The 17751-nt window shown below is 47.9% G+C and overlaps 1 long non-coding RNA gene across 1 annotated transcript; it reads left to right on the forward strand.

Annotated features, from left to right (window-relative positions):
• Positions 1-1422: 1422 nt before the first annotated feature.
• LOC308195625 lies at positions 1423-16944 on the forward strand. Its single transcript, XR_013951679.1, has 3 exons — positions 1423-1953; positions 7733-15699; positions 16822-16944. It is a non-coding gene; the product is annotated as an uncharacterized lncRNA (long non-coding RNA).
• Positions 16945-17751: the final 807 nt, after the last annotated feature.

A 17751-nucleotide genomic window follows, 5' to 3' on the forward strand; every position in this document is an offset into this window, starting at 1 on the left:
CTTCCCTAGACGACATGGTTTGGCAAAGATTTTGGTGTTGTTCACCAGGACATTCATTCATCCAAATTTGGAGGTCAAGAAGGTACCATCACTAAAAACTCTGGGAAAAATCTCCATTAAAAACAACAACAAACAAACTAAAGAAAACAATTTCCAAGTGACCAACACATCCCACCCCAGGATTTGCCATGGGAAATTGTTCTGTGTCAGGGTGAGCCCGTAATCTCCATTGGCACAAAATCAGCCAGAGGTTTGTCTGCAGGAATGCCAGCGATGCTCTGGCTCGGGAGCGTGCATACAGCACTGCCCTCTCCTGGCTGGAAAACCATGAGCCTGCCAGGCACCAGAGCCGGCTGCCAGCCCAGCAGCTGCCCAAATCCTGCTGGGTGCAGAGCTTGGTCTGTTTGGGTGGTCAGCACACCCATCCTCTGCCTATGCTCAGTGGGTTCAGTACCCTCTGCTAGCTACTTCATGCCACCACAGTCATATTTCTGGTGCCAATAATTCATTGTGGTGTTGGGAATATGGTGGCAGGCAAAGGAGATGCAATCAAGAAATGTATGGAAAATTCAAGAAAAGGCCTAAAAAGTTGCAGTTCAGGTCTCAACTCTGCAAGGAACCAAACCTCTCCAGGCTTTACCTAGTCCTCTGTGCCATGAATGCCCCAGCACCCACTTCACAAAGCCTGTATCATATTTTTTTGATTCAAATCCTCAGCTGGAAGTCAATCTGACCTGTATCAGAGATTGCCCACTGTGAACCATTGGTGGGATGGTAGAACCCATCCTGCAGCATTCCTAGCTCACTGTTGTGCTACCTTCATGACAGAAACGAGAGGCGCTTAGAGGGTGGACAGGGAACAAAGCTTGCTAGGTAGATGGAGGAAGTACAGTGGACCTATACTTTGCCTCAAGACAGAGGAGTGAAGTGATTGTGCCAAAATCCAGTTGGGCCCTGGAGCTGAGAAGGACCACATCTGGCTGTTTTCGGGTGGGCAGATCGGCAGGGCTCATCCCTCCTCTGGTCACCGCGGGTGATGTTGCAGTGCAGATGGGGTGGAGGACATGCAGGTGCCAACACCTTCCCAAAACACATCCAAAGTGTGAGTGAGGGATCTGGGGACTACATGATGTGCACTGTAGGAGGGACAAGGGCATTGCAGGAATCCCAGCCATGAAAACAATACATTTGGAAGCTTGTTGTGGCTCGGAGATGGAGAACACCAACACAACAACGTGTGGGGCTTTGCTGGCTCTTCCCGCAGTGCAGGCAGCACTCAGCTACTCACCCAGGCTCCTCTTCCTCAAGGGGAAGAGGGCTGCTCTCCTCCGAGCACACGGGCTCGAACTGTTGTTCCTGAGGTCTGTGTAGCCATGGAGAGCTCTGTGGTCATGTAAACATTACACAACCACGAGCCCCTGCTGTCCGAGGGCAGCAGAGGCACCGCCGGACTCCTCCTCCTTGGCCTGCTCTTCCTGGGGGTGTGCAGCGCTTTGTGAAGTCATGGCAGCAAACTCCGGCGGTGCCGGCAAGCCCACGGCCCGCTCTGAATTACCCTCACATTGCTGAGGGGATGGGTCACATTTCTGGGAATCCGCTCTGACCTCCTCTGGAGATGCTCTGGCATCTGAGGATGGAGCGAGGGAACAAATAGATGCTTCTTGCCCAGCCTCCGGTTCCACTTGAGGAACTTCACAGCTCGGGGTGATTAACAAGCTCCTGGATCCTCGCAAATGGGGCCTTGGCTGGTGGACAGGCCTCCAGGAGGTAGGGTCAGGATGAGGCAATGGCTTGGGCAGCACTCGTGGGGGGCGATGGGGCAAGAAGCAGGAGGAGGGAGCGCTCTGGATCTCCCCATGCACTCCTACAGGGCTGCTCCTGGTGACAGCAGGACATCATCTCCAGCACAAGTCCTCAGGGTGCTCCTGGACTCAGGGGCAACGTGGCTCACAGGTAAGTCCACAGCCTTGTCTGTGATGGGGAAAATAACTATGGACACCTTTATTTCTGCACAAAACTTTATTTGTTCAGAGAAAGGAGGAATTCTGTCCTGTAGCTGAATTTAACACAGATCGGCTGATGCTCCCTAAACCATTTTACCACCTACAGGTACAAAGCTATTAATTTGCACACTGACGTTTTCTTTAGAATTTCATTTAAAAAAAAAATGCAGGAAGAAAAAAATACACATGAGCAGCTTTATCCCTTCCTGAGGAGCTGCTGGTGGGAAGCTCCAGCCCCTCGATGAGCCAAGGAGAAGCAAAGCGAGGTGAAAGCTTTTCAATTTGTCCACCTTCTGCCGTGGCAGCAGGAGAGGGGAAGCCGAGAGGGGCCGGGGAGGGCTTCGCCTCGAAGCACAGAAGCTTCCCACGAGATGGTCTTGGGCCAGCTGCGAGCCTCCTGGACCCGGCACAGCTCTGCAGGCTGGAGGACGAGGGCAAAACGCCTTGTGAGCCACTGCCAGCGTGCCGCCGAGAGGAGCTGGGAGTGCTTTTTGTGAAACAGGAGTACGATGAGCAGACCTTTTAGTGCCTATTGGAAACAGATTTTTCTTGACACACAGGCACAGAAGCAATTCCTTTGGAATGAGAGCCCTGACCAAGGCTGGGCGTCAGAGAAGGGTTTCCAGCAAGTTGCGGGGAGGAAGGAAACCCGCCAGTGGGACAGACGATATTGTCTTTTGTTTTACTTTGTAGCGCTGATTGTTGAATGCTTTTTGATTTCACAAGAATTTCTGGACTTTGTCAACTTCCTTCAGAGATTTTGCTGGGAAAAAAAATGGAACCATGCTCAGCGTTCTCCTTCCCCAACCAAACCACTCAACGTTTTCATTCAAATCAGAATTTTCCATGGATTGTAATGCATGTTCCTCAACCAGCATCAACATGGTAGGCACCGTATAGCCCGCTAGATAATATTTGTATTCCAGCAGCAGGAACTCAGGTCAGAGCTCTCGTCTGCTGGACCTTGCATAGAAGTGGCAACCTTGCTCTGAGGACTTCATAATCAGAATAGAAAAGACAAAGGGCAAGGGAAGAGAAAAAAAATACTATAAATATGCTTTAACAGATGGGGCGCTGAGGTGGCAGAAGATGAAGTGATTCATTTGACGTCATGATCATAGGAAAGCTAAGCCAAAGCGAAGAACTAAATCCATCCCTCTTGGAAGGCGCAGCACATATCTTTAACCACAGCCCATCCTTTCCCTCTGGTGCTGTTGACTTCTGGTCGAGCCTTTGTTGTTCACTAGGGGATGGCACTTGGCACAGGGCTATTTGCTGAGGATCAGTCTACTTATGGGGATGTTTCTTGGGCGATCCACCGAGTATGCCTGATAACCACTTGTTTATATCAGTCCCTCCCGAGGACACCCGTCCCCTGGGTGAAGCTTTGCTTTATGCTGGGTGTCAGCAATGTGGATGTTGGAGATCCTAGGCTTTGCCACTCTTCCGGTAATAATAATAATCATGATAACAATCACAACAAAACCAGGGCTGGATCTGAGTGGCTTTCCCCAGCTGCCTGGCAAGCCGCAGCGACGATGGAAGGGATCCTGCAAGGGTGAGCACAGCACCCATGGCACGTCCCCTCTGCGGGGACGGCAGGACAACGAGGGGTTTATCCTTCATCTGGGAACCAGAAAACATGCTTGGGCTTGGTTTCATCCCACCTGGCACACTGGCAGATCCCTGGCAGTGCTCTCTGACCATAATGGAAAGCATGTATAACACATGACCAAAATCTAGAGATTTACACCCATTTTGCGAGAGCACAAACTGGACGGTAGCCAAGGGAGCTGACCCCATTCCTTGTCCCTCTCCTGTGTTTCTTTCAGGACAACTTTTGCAGGCCAAATACAAGGTCTGGTGATGGGGACAAGCCACACACCACTGGCCCCAGGAGCAGACGATGCTTTCCCCCTTGGGGCAGCGGCAGGGCTCGGGGGAACATGACAGCGGCGGGTGTGCTGCCGAGCCCTGCGCGGGCTGGCGTGCGGAGCGGCGGGGATTAGGGCTGGAACTCACAGTATTTGGGCCATTGTGCAATGCCGGGCAGCTGGAGGGTTTCACTTTTCAGAGGGGAAAAGAAAATATGAAAAACTAGAACCAGAAAACTCTTTTTTTCCCTCCTTTTTTTTGGACCTATCCAGAGCTTTCCACAATGCTAGTGATTTAAACCAGGCCTGGAATATGAATGCAACTCCAATATTTCTACCTTACTGAGTTACATTGATGAGTCAAGGAGCTGGCTGCGGCTGAGCGCCGCGATGTATATATGCAGGCTACAGCTGAAATCTCCCCTCGCATAGACACCTTGTCAGCTAGGGCTGGATCCGGAAGGGTAATAATGTTCTGTCCTTTTGGCTAATTCTGTGAGCATGGGAAAGAGAATATGAATTTAATTTAAAATCTAGACATTCCTTCCAGCTCTGGGACAGAGAAGACAAAGCTAATTTCACCGGCGGGCGGAGGGAGCGGGAAGGGGGGCACATCCTGAGCTCTGTGTCCAGGCTAAGTCTGGCCTGGGAGCTGGTTTCTAGGGGTGCTCGAGCCCATGGATGTAGGGGATCGGTGCTGTTGAATGGGGAGGAATGAGGCTGCACCCCAACACGGGGTGGGGAAGGTGAGCAGGTGCCTGTAGTAGAGGTCGAGCGCCTCGAGGGTGGGCATTCCTTGCTGTCTGGGATAGGGGGCAGTGATGGGGAAGGCCACCAGTGTCTCCTTCTTCATGGGGACCAGGGATGGACAGGATCTCAGGGCCGGACCAGTGCAGGGAGCAGAGGAGTCCTGCAGCCAAACATCTGCCCATTGCTGAGAGCAGGCACAGGACTTTGTGCTCCACAACCCAGCCAGAAGCCCTTAAAATGGCCTCCACTCCCTTTTCATCCCTCATCCCCATATTCTGCCTTCTCACAGTACCCCACTTTCCACCCCCCTGCCAAATAAATCTCCTTAGAGTTTAAATAAATGCCGTAGTGTCCTAAAAGTCTTGCAGCCCTGGAGAGGAAAAGAAAAAAAAAAAAAAAAAAAAAAAAGAGAGAGAGAAAGAAAAAAGTAAAGAGAAGGTATTAAAGCTGAAAGAGAAATAGTAGATGTGCATCTTCTTCCCTTTGGTCTCTCTGAAGGCTATTAAGTGATGCAGGGTGACTGTGGACAGGTACATGCAAATAATAGGATCAAGGCAGCAGTACAAAGGTTTGTCTCCCAATCTTAATGCAGGTGTGGGAGACACAAACCAGGTGGCTAAAAGGCTCCTTTGTTTGAAGCTGTCAGGAGGAGAAGCTGATAATCTCATGCCTCATCCCTAAACTCTCTTTCAGCCGTGTCAAGGCATCTCCTCACATCAGGAAGTCTGCAATGACATGGCTATGTGCTAAGCTCAGTTAATGTGGTCCGAGGTTTAAACACTTCAGGTTGAAAGTGGATAATTGGTGGTAGTGGATTTTAAAAGCTCACACAGGTGCCTTTGAAAAGAGGTCAGGAGTCAAGTGCATCTCTCCTATGAGAAATGGTGAGCCTTTCCTAAGGAGATCAAAATTCTTCCACGGAGAGCCCCAGGGCCTTGTAAGAACTGTTATTAATTTAGTTCTGTATGTTCTAAATAATGGAAAAACGATACCACATGTGTACACGCCTAGGAACCGGGGCATGTTCGCTCCGACAGATAGGCTTTCACCTGGCACTCCTGGGCTGTTAATTAACTAATCCCTTCTCAGCCCAAGCAGGAGCAGCACAGCAGCAGCTCTCCCAGCTGGGGCATCCGAGCAATGGGTGCTGAGCACGAGTGGGGGCTGCTGTGACCTCAGCTCAAAAGGGACCCTTGGGGACAAGGGCAGACCCTCAACGAGCACCCGCCTCAGGGTACAGGGGTTGTAGGGTCTCTCACTTGGGTTTTCCAAGCAGCCCAGGGATTTGGGCCCTTGGGCTGCATCCTTGCTCCCGTGGGTTGCTGCAGCCCTCGGTTGTGATGCCCTAGGTGCAGACATTAGGTGTGTACAGCCCGTGGGCTGAGACCTCCCTGCCACAGAGACTTTTCTTCACAAAGTGGACTCTGCACCTACCTAAGCAACATCTTTAAAAGATGCCCATTCTCCCTTCTCCCTTTATTATTTTCTGGAATTGTGTTTAATTAAGTCGAAGTCGGAGGAAATTAACAGCCAATTATTTTCTTATGGTGGATTTTTTTTTTTTTGTGTTGGCCTCAAGACATAGACTTGCCTAAACATGCAGCACATGAAAGCGACTTCTGCCCCTGGCATATCGGGTTGCAAAGGCCCTGCACTTGCACCAAGCTCTCCCCAACCGAGCCCTGCACCTGCCCGGAGCTGCGGGGAAGGGAACAGGGCTCAGCGTGGGGCGAAGACAGCTGGGCGGATCCGGGCCAGAAGAAGCTGGTTTTGTCCCATGTTCAGCATGTGTTTGAATTTGCAATCTGAGCACCCGGGGTGACATGTGCCAATAAAGCTGAAAATAGCATCATTATTACTCATGTTTGCATTGAAAGCGCAGTTCAGTCTGCGTGTGTAAGTAAGGGGTGGCTATTATTAGCTCCGAATCCCACAGGCACAGATGTCCCTAGGTCTACCTGTGCAGACAGCCCCTCTGCGTTGAAAACCACGTTATTTGCCAGTTTGGTGCGTGCAGCCCAAAAACACACCGAGGCCAGGCTGTCACATGAGAGCAGGCTTATCCCAATTATGAAGGAATTTCCTCCTTGAAAATGTTCGGATGAGTTTGTTGATGTTTTTCGAATGGGATGATACGGCACTTTTAGCAATGACACACCTTCTGATCCTGCTGGCTGGATGCTCTGCGAGCAGGTGTTCGTCTTGCCAACAAAATAGCTGTTCCCATCTGTCCCCCTTAAGTCTTCGGCTCTATTTGTGGCTGGGGCCAATTTGGTAAAGACTCCCACTGGTGAAAAGATGTTATGTATTTGTTATTATTTGCTGTAAACTTATTTGTCTTACAGTAGCACGTCAGAGATCAGCATGAGGCTCTGAGCAGACACAAAACCAAAAATATGGTCCCTGCTCCAGAAGCTGTAAGCTCCAACTCCACTCTGCACAATGGCTCAAAGTTTATCCCTTGCATTTCAGTTTTATATGGTGTAGCTTAAAAATGAAAATTGCTGGGAAGCAAAACCAAACAAAGTCTTCCCCTCTGCAGTGTGGAGCATGGGAATTACTGAAATGTTTCATTTTGTTTTAGTTTCTTAGATGAGAAATGATCACACTGATGCTTTCTTGCAGAAAGGTTTGCTTTTGACAAAGTGATCTTTCCTGAGGGGACAAATATCTCATTCAAAGACATTTCTCCAGCTCTGGCTGTAAGGAACTTAAGAGCAGCACTTTCCCTTTTTTATTAATATTGTTTGTTGGTGAAATGGCTTAATGGCTGCAGGGTCAGTTGACAGATAGGAGGTAACATTGTTCTCCTCCTCCAGCGAATGTAGTGTTTGGCATGACTTCAAAATAACCCTATTGTTTGTCATCTTCTCAAAATACACCATAAAAACCCTGTTAAAAGGAAAGATAACGTTTTCTAAGCATAAGTCAAGTGCCGGGTTGCCTTTTTTAAAGCTGCTTGATGAGAATTAATGGTGTTGGATCTCCTGTTTTAAACACATTTGGCCAGGTTTTCTGGAGGCACCTAATTTATCTTGAGGCTCTTTCATCTATTATCTAACTGTGAGCTTGTTCGTAGCTCATCAGCCATCCTCGTTTTGACAGGGGGCCTTGTGATGAGCAGCCAACAGCGCGCGGCGTCGGGGCCGTGCGTATCTCTGGCACGAAGGTGATGGGAAAAGGCTAACCTCCTGCCACTCCTCCCAGCACGCCCCGAAAAGAGAAATAGAGCCTGAGACCATCGCGCGTCCTGCCAAGCCCTTTGACGTGGTTCCTGTGCCCAAGCCTCAGAGCGTTGGATATGGTGTATTCAGCCAGGAAGAAGTCGTCACCCCTGTCCCCTTGTGAGAGCTCGGGGTGGCATTGGGGATCCTCCTCTTGTCGAGGGCATGGTCTGCGATGGAGGATTCCTTGGGTTTTGGATTGAGAATTGCTTGCACAGACAGTGTCCATGGAGCCATCAGGAAACAGAGGAAAGCGGCAGGAGTTATGAAATAAAAATAACCTTATCTAATAAGGGAGGTGGAGGGGGGAATAAAGATCTTGTGTAAAAGCTCTTGAAACAAAGAGTAATTTTTCCACGGTTTGGACCCAAACAAGAATTATCCGGTACATGATTCAGGACCATCGCAGATGTGTAAATTTTGGGCGTCAGCTCCAAAGCTACGCTGGAATCAGCCGGAGTTTTGCAAAAAAAGTACATCGCCTCCTTTTTTCTGCTTTCAGCATCGATGTACACGAGGACTTGGAGTGGCAGTGACGAAGCTGCTGGGAAGTTTGTCACCATAACACTGGCTGTTTATGCTTTGTGTGGATGAAAAGAACAGCTTTCTTCAATTAGGCTTTGTACTTCAGCTGGCAGGCGGGTGCCGATTGTCTGAAACTCCACCTCTCCGTGCAGCCTGTTTCGGGAGCTGATGGATGCCGAGCCGCCCAGCCCGGCCCTTCTGCTCGCGACAGGACAAAATGGGAGACATCCAACAGCAGCAGCAACCACATGGGTTCAGTTGAGTCCTTGGGCCTTCGGATCAGGCCTGGTGCAACTTTCTCAATGCTTTTCCTCTTCAGTTCCTGCTCCATGCAGGTGCGGGGAGCTGACATACCAAGGAGAAGGCTGCTGGTTGCTAAAGGAGGGCTCGAGCTCATTTTGAAGCCAATGGTCTGGTGGGGACAGCAGGCTCTTTCCATTGACTTCAGCAAGTTTGGAATAAGTTGCCTGGATACCTAGCAATGTAACACAGCATGTGTGATCGGCTGATAGATATTTATTTAATAAGAAACAGTGCATGGGAAGGGAACTGCCTTGATAGCAGTGTGGATTTATAAGACACTGATTGCACTTTGTCATGCAGTTTTGCAGATTGAGAGAGCTGGGTTTTATTTTATTTTATTTTATAGTTTACCAGAAGCTGATAGCAAAGCCATGGCAAAAAATCAAAATACAACACCCACTGTAGCCCTTCTCAGGGAAAACTGTCTTATAAATTAAGATCTAGAGGAATTTCTGATACTGCCTTGGAATTCCTTTAGAGTGAAATGTGTTTCCTGGGTCATACTGTGGCAGAGAAAAAGTATGCAGAGACTGAGCTGCGTGAACAACAGCATATAATAATTAAAAACAAACGTCTTCATGCCCAAGCAGGTACTCCTACCAAAAAACCCATGTCAATAGCTCTGTTATTTCTCATCTCTCCTTTTGTGCTTGTGACTCTTTTACCATAGCCACTGTAAAGGAGGAGGGATTTGGGGGATGCAGTCACTGTCCCTTGTTGGAGACCTCAGAGGCATGGCGTGGCCCTGTGCACTCACACTGCTGCTAATCCTCTGCTGAAAACAGAGCTGCTTGTGCTCAGTGTCTCGTGCCAACACAGACTCAAGCACAGAGGGTGGACAAACACCCCCAGGACAAACACCCCCCTGCACATCTGCTGCGCTGACCCCTTAGCAGAACCCTTCCCAGATCAGGAAGAGGCATGGGACAGGGGAGCTGTGAGCAGTGGTGGTGCACGGGGAGGCAGCAGAGCTGTGACTCAGAAGGCAGTAACACTTCTTCATGGTTCTTGGTAATTCGTAAACGGTTTCACTGGGAATCAACACAACTGCCAGGGCTGTGAGACCCTGCTCAGCCTTGGGAGAGAGAACTGACCTTCAATCTCTCCATTCAGTCTCTCCGATTTATTTATTTATTTTCCTCCAGGCTCAAAATATTTCTTAACAATAACCAAGGGAGAAACAATGGACATGCCCAGATCTCCGCGTCCCGGCTCCACATGGGCATTGTTGCAGGGAGCTGCTCCAACTCCAGCCTGGCAGACCCAGGTGCAGCACCCTCCTCTCCTGGCGATTCCCACTCCAACCCCGAGCCAGGTAATCGGGCAGCTAAATCCCTCGAAACGTCTGGGCCTCTTCCTCAGTTCCCACACTGTAATTCCTCGCCTCACAGGTGGGTTGTGAGATTAAACACATGAAAGACTCGGAGGCACCGAATGCCGCCGTGATGAGACCCATCTGACGGAGGGATCAGCTCACCGCCGCGCAGAGGGCAGCCGGGGCTGGAAAATGCCTCAGATTTTTCTCCCCGACAGCAGAATGGCTTTGCGGATAATTTATTTCCCCCTCACAAGACTCGGAGTATATTTTTAGGGAATGCAAACGTTTTGTTTTTTGCTACCTATTTTTCTTCCCTCCTCAAATAAATGTTTTTTGCCTGCACACGGGCTGGCCAGCTGCTCTGAAATTTCAAGAAAAAATCTCATTAACTCCCCCAAAGCCTTAATTGTCCCATTTATTCCAAGGCACTCGGGAAGCCCATCTTTCAGTGGCTCGCTCGCCCTGCTAACAACTCACCGTAATCCTTATCGTAATCCCCAAGAATGCTGATCGCTCGGGTGGCGTTTGATTCTCCTCGCTGATGAATTGCAGGGTATTTCATATCCTCTTGTCACAGAACCGTTCTCCTGCCTTTACTCTTTCAGCAAGGAAAGTCACTTTTATGTCTCGTGTCAGGCCTTCCCCGCCACCAGCGACCTTTTTCTCTTAGGTACACAAAAGCAAATGTTCTGGAAGCTCTTTAAAATACCTGAGCAACTGGTAGTAAATGACTCATTTCCTGTTGTTCTAACTTTTTTTTTTTTTTTTTTTTTTTTTTTTTTTGCAGCTGAGAAGTTATCTTAGCTCAGGATGTTAAGACAGTTGCATGGTCTTCTGTGTTTGTGCGGGTAAACATTATCTCAGCTCATTCCTGAGCTGATCAAACTGATTTTATAAACAGCCTTTCATAGTGGAAAGAGTTTTTTTCTCCCTTTCGCAAGCCTTCTGGGCTGAAGTTTGGCCGACGCTGGCATGCAGGAAAACTACTGTATGTGTGTTTGCAGTGCAGTAACTGCAAATCTGTCCATTTCAATCTTTTTTGAGTTAACACACTGGGCAAACTAGGTGGTTTTGCAATGACTTCATCCCAGGATCTCGGCAGAAAGCAGCTCGCGTACATAGCTGAGCCTGGAATGCGAGTGGGACCTCATTCATAAACTTCCTTACTGTTCCTTTACACTCAAATGCAGGAACAAAAATCAGCCAAAACAAGCAGAAATGGTGTTCCGGAGTTAGCCAAATGGGAAAATATATAGATGCACTTTTAAAATTTTAACAGTATTATTGAACCAGGATGTTTTTAACCGTGTGTAGGAGACTTTCTGTGGTATCACATTCATGCTGTCTCTTGAATTAGACCAGAAATTTATCAAGCCTTTTTATCCCTTTTTCTAAAACTTTTTGGTTTGTTTGTTTTTGTGATAACACCTCGTTTATTTGTGATAACACCACCACCTGCTCAGTGCAATTGCAAATATACAGCTTGAAAAAATACGTTCTGAGCAGGGGGTGGTATGAACAGACTATAGTTCAGAGAAAAGGCCTTAATACAATTACAGTTGTTTTAATTAAAGCTGTTAAATAGCAAGTGGGAAAAAAAAAAAGCAATTCATTTTTGCACTTTTTCTGAGCAAAAGCACCTAAGGTCTTCATGATCCCGAAAGCACGAGGCAGATTGTATGCTAGTTGTGAACAGTAGGTTTATACACATGAAGCTGTTCTGCAGTGCTGGACTGAGGGCCAAATTCAGCCTGCAAAATCTGACCTGGAGACTCCCAAATTTACCACCCAGTGGCATTGGCTGGAGGTCACCAAAACAGGTGCTGGTGCATTTGGGGTCCTCAGGCAGGCCCCTGGTAGGATGGGCACATTCAGAGCCCCAGCCAGATGTGAGCTCCACCAGGCGGGGCCATGATTGAATTTCACTGATTTTAAGTCCCCCTTTGTCAGCTCGGCAGTAAAAATTGGGCTGGATGATTGTTGCAGTCACTGGAAGAATTTGTCTGTGGTCTAATATAAGTGCAACCAAGGAGCTCTGGCATGTGCCTCCAGCAACTTGGATTTCCAAGTGGTCTTACTTTTCAGTGCTGGACACTCCCAGGAGGAGCTGAGTTTCCAGGAGAAGATGACAGTGGGTGTATTCAGTCCAACACAGCTGTAGGTACGGCACAAACACAATTAGAGACAGTTCCTGCCCTGGAGAGCTTGGATTCTAAATAGACAAATAGATCATCTCCAGATGGTAGGGGCTTAGGTTGAGTTGGTGGGAGAGCGCGCGGGTGTGTGGTACTTCTGCTGCTGGATGCAGACAGATGGTCGCAAGGCAAGGGGAGAGAGAAGTGCCCTAGGTGTCGGGGGGCTCGAATTCCCCGCAAGAGGCTCACAGGGGTGGGGTGAGCATGTGGTGATGGCTGCGGGGTGCCGTATCGCAAGTGGTGGGAAGAGCTGGAGGAGCGGAGGGAGGGGAGGAGGAAGGAAATCCATCTATGGCAGCTTCTGCTGAAACGCAGGGGGATGCCAGCGCATGTCGATGCCTGGTGGTGAAGAATGGATGTGATTTAACTTTGTTGGACACTTGGGAATTTATTGTAGAAAGAAGGATTGATGAGGGCACGAATTTTGGCCAACTTGTAAATGAATAGCGCAATGGCAAAGAGCGTTTTCACCTTTCACCACCACCACCAGCATGGAGCGTAGGACTCATGCCTCGGGACCAGAGGGCGGGTTGTGCCAAAAAAGCCAAACCAGAGGGAGGATTTATAGATATGTATCACAGACGTGTTTGGGTGAGGACAACGGAGAGCCCAGCTCGATGGGCACTGCCTAAGTTGTGCTGGGGGGACTGGATGCCTCAGCAGCCCCGGACAGGCCTGGGTATAGGTAGTGAGGAGCCAACAGCAGCTCTGAGGGGAGCTACTGGCAGTCACTTCTGGCTCAGAAAGTCCCTGATGTGCAAACAGCTGGAAGCTGAGTAGGCTCTTGGTGGAGGTCATCTGAACCTCACACTCTTTCCCAGGCCTCTTGACGCTTTTGGTCACTTCCAGGGACAGGATATTGGACCAGTGAGACCTATGGTCTGACACACTGGTTTGCTCTTAGAGTCCTGCTCTCTGTCATTTGCTCTGCCTTGGTCATCTCAGCCTCCATTTCAAGGGAAAGCAGCTAAAGCGAAGAGAAGAAACCACTGGTTGCCTGGGAAAACATCTGAGTATTTATTTCAGACCACAAGCACTGTAGGTGGCTCAAAGGTTTGGGAGGACGCAGATGAGAAGGCTTTGTGGGAAAGTATTGAATTTCCAGCAGCCAGAACAATAAAGGATAATAAGTGAGAGGCACCTCTCCAAGCAGACATGGGGCTTCACCAGATCGGGACAACGAGCACAGCGTCTACCAGCAGTCAAATGCCACATGCCTCTGTGCTAATTGCAGGAGTTTACCACCGAACATGGGAGAGCTATAGTATTTAACTTGGCAAGAGAGAGGTGATTTAACTGGTATAGCAGAGATGTGGTTGGGCAGCATAAATCAATGGGCTGCAAATTACACAGGAAATTTGGGTCTAGCTTCCAGGGTTGAGGAAGGTGGGAAGATGAAGGAATTAAAACCTGATACCATTAAAATATTGCTCCAGGGCACAGATGAACTTGCTCTAATGCTTATTGGGTTACAGATTGCATTTAAAAAATGACAGGAATACGTTGCAGGTCACCCTTTTCCAAGAGCTATTGGGTGACAAAAAGAACAAATTTGGAACAGGTAGGATGATGGGACTTGCATATTGAAAGACATGTGAGTAATCCAAAATCTTTGGAAGAAAAGAAAATTATACTCAGGATGACTGGGATATGATGACATCATCTAGCCCCTCACCTGCTCTTTAGCTGGGCTAAATTTGTAGTAGAGATATTAGTTGGATAAGGGCTCATATGAACTGTAGCAGGAGTTAGACACATCAGTGCCTTTGCCTGACAAGGTAACTGGCTCAACTCATCTGCCAGATCAATATATATGCAGACTCTTCACTAGGTTGCTACCAGGAAGATTTTGGTCTATTAGGAATGGGAGCTTTGCCTATTTCTAAAGTTGTACTCGCTGTTTTCAGACTGCTGCAAGTTCATTGTTGTACATTAAGACGGAATCCCTATGATCAACTAAGTAAGGCTTTGTAAAGCAGAGATTGTAAAGCCCAGGCTAGTAATGTCAGTGTGGAAGTGTAGAGCATATCCTTTGGAAAGACATCCAGTTTCATTTAAAGACTCCACATAACTCACCATATTTCACTCTAGACAAATGGAAAAAAAAATACACACCTAGTTTCTGGTCAGAATTTATTTAGCTGCATTTTCCAGCCAATATATCTTCTTTCTTTTTTGTTTGTTTGCTTGTTTGTTTTTCTTCTGGTATATTTAGCTCTCCATCTAGTTGGTAAGTCTATTCCATCTAGTCTAGATTGATTTTCCAGCTGCCTTGTGATTTGATTAAGTCAAGTTAACTCTCATCAGATGATTTGAAACAATCTGATCCAACTTCTTCAGATACCTTGGTAGTTGCAAACTGATCTCTACCTACTTGCAACTGCCTAGGATCACTTCTGGTAATTCAGATCATCTGTGATGCCTTTAGGGACCAATCCAAATTCTGCTAAACCAGCGTAACAGCTCCCCTTGATCTAATAGGCTTTGGACCAGCCTCCCATCTCTTTGAAACAGCAGGTCATATATCTGACAAAAGGTAAAGAGTTTGGCTAAGTGCCTACAAAATTTATTGTAATACAAGCTGGGGATAATCAGAAGACAAATTTTGTATATGTGCAAAGTATTAGTGCCCTTAATGATAAAATGTTCATGCTTGACATAATTTTTGGATGAGGCTTGAAAACGTCAGGCTTGAGCTACTTTTCTCATGGGATTACCTTGCAAGCAGTAAAGAGCAGATGGAAAAGATCAGCATAACAGGAATGAAGTGCTCCTCATACCACAGAACCCAGGATCTGTGGATGCAAGCTACTGCCACCTTGTTATTAACTGTTTGTACCCAAACAGGTATCCTCACAACAAAGGAAGAACTTTTCTTATGGGAAGAGGCCATGCTGAGTAGATTATGCTCAGTTGCCAGCTGAACCCACCTTGGGGACCATCTCTGGGCAGTCTGTTGGTCATCCCTCTGGAGGTGCTCTGCTCCCTTTCCTCCCAGAAACCAGCACAATGCCAAGGGCACAAGAGCAGTGCGGTCCGTCCACCTGTGCAGCAGAGTACAGGGAAGGCAACTGGGTACCTGCTCTATACCAGGGGAACATCATTCTTCCACCAACTTCAGCAAGATCCAGAACGAACTGGGGGCATCAAGCAGGGAGGAGGCTCCTTTGCTCCCACCTCAACTCCTACATCTACACAGCTCAGTACAGCACCAAGAAGGGGTCCCCTTAGCCATGTCTCCGCTCTGAGCAGCCCTGGACATCTTCAGCTACCCAAGAGCCTCAGAAGCAGCTACATAAAGTTCTTTGTACATGGATTTTGGGGTATAAACAGAATTTAACACCTGCCATCTGAAGAAGAGCAGTTCTGCAAATGTCCACACACTGTGGCTTCACCCTTGCAGTCTGACCTCAGAACGAACAGCACCCTATCCCTCTCCTCTTGTGGTATTTGATGGTACTCTCCATGGTGAAAAAGGACGGCAATCTGAGCCATGCTTACAGACAGGTACCTGAACATGCTGTTTGCCAGGATATTTATTTACTTTTTTTGTCTAGAGCCACAGGGGCTTCTGACAGCCTGGGCCCAATTTTCAGCTAGCAGAAGCTGGTGGCACTTGGTGGCAACCAGCAGTTACATCAGCTTCTGCTAGCTGGGAATTTGGCTCCCCAGACTTCTCCTCTGTGCTGCTTTGATCCTCTTTTTTTGTACACCGTGCTTTGGGTGCACAATTTAATGGTGAGCAAGGGCTTTCAGCCTACTCCAGAGGGAGGAGAACTGGTTTTGGTGTCTCTAGAGCCTGCCCCAGCCATAACACACTACGAGGATTTGGGCCAGGTGCTGCTGCAATGAAGGCTGCCCTTTCATGAGCTGCGGGACTGAAATTGCGAAGTAATTGAATCAAGAGAGTGGTAGGACAGAAGGAAATTGGGGTGGAATATGGAAAAGGTCTGTCTGCACCATGTCACTCAGTTCATCTCCTTGGCAGAACCCTTTCTATCAGCAGCAATGCCTAATCTTTAAACAGATGGGCTGAAAAATCACTTTGCATTATAGATGGGCTGAGAAGAGAAACATATTTTTAAATGTAGAGGATGTTCATGGACAGAGTTTTCCCAGAGGGCCATCTTCTCTGGGGCCCAGCTGACCACATGGGACAAACAGGTCTATCCTGTAACGATGGGAACCCTGCCAAATTCCCAACGTGCACATCCCCTGCAATGCTTCAGTGCCCATCACCAAATGCTCCAGCCTTCTCCTGCACCCCGGCAGAGGGTGGCACCGAGGGGGAAGCTGCATTCCCTGTGGTGTCACCTCATGGGGTTGGGACATTTTGCCAGTGAAAGTGAGTCTATAGCAGATTTTTTTTTGCCCAGAATGTGCTGGCTAGAGTTTTGCTTTTTTCATGCATCCAACCAGCACAGACAGAAAATCTTCAGTCAGGTATGTCAAGTGCCCAACATCATACTCACTAAATTTTTCCATCTTTCCCCTACCAGCACTTTATTTCACTGTTTTATTTATACCATGTTCCAGGCCATAATCAAGCTCTCTGCAGTGTAAAAAAAAAATAAAAAATAAAATAAAATAAAATAGGGAAACCAAAGAAAGGCTATCCCTTCTTTACAGAGGGAAGACAAGGCCCAGAACGACATGGTGACTCACCTCAGGCTGCTGAAGTGCTTGGCAGGAAAACATCCCAGAACTTCTGCCTCCTGCACCTACAACCCCCTTGGACAGTCCTGGAGAATTCTCATCTCCCAGGAATGCAACATCCTTCTTAGAAACAGAAGATGGGTGAGCCACTGGGAACACGCTACTTGGGAGAACATCGAGACCAGGGAGTTCTCAACAGAGTCGGAACTGCCAGTGTTTCACAGTGAGGTTATTCTCCCCTTTGTCATGTTTTTAAGAAATCTTTCTTAAAAATCTGAGTCTGTTTTTTATCCTGGCCCTCCAGCTTCTTATACAACACTGCAGTTTTTCAGCTTTGAGCTCTTTAAGATTATCCAGTCATCTCCACGTGGTCCTGCAGGAATGGCCACATGGGACTAGCACTAGTCCTTCACTTGCTGTGTCTCAACTCTAGTGGTGACTCGTAGTCATAGGTGCTTCCAAGGAAAACACCATAAAACTCTTTGGAAATATCCAGTCTTTCTAGTATTTTTGTCATTACTATTCCCATTTGTGTTGTGTAGGTTGCTGAACGCAATTTCATAGGTGCTTCTTGCCTGCTCTTCATCTGTGTAGTACGCAGGATCCGCTGACGTTTGTCTTTGTGAGATACATCTTTGATCCTTCTTTGAACCGTACTAAGTAACCCTTATTATGTCCCAGGTGAGTGTGACTGTGAGTATAGGAATGTACCTTTTGAACACACAATAATAAAAAGTTGTTACGGGCTCCTCTGATTGTCAAAGGAAAAAAAAAATGTGTCTGATTTTCATTTCTTTACATGCCTATGGCCCCTGGCTGTGGTGAGTGTGACCTGGGTTCCCTCTGTGTGGGCGCTAAGCTGAGATCTGGAGCAGCAACTGGGTTCCCTCAAGCATCTACTTT

Source organism: Anser brachyrhynchus, assembly GCF_964034855.1.
Source record: "Anser brachyrhynchus genome assembly, chromosome: 5".
Taxonomy (NCBI): domain Eukaryota; kingdom Metazoa; phylum Chordata; class Aves; order Anseriformes; family Anatidae; genus Anser; species Anser brachyrhynchus.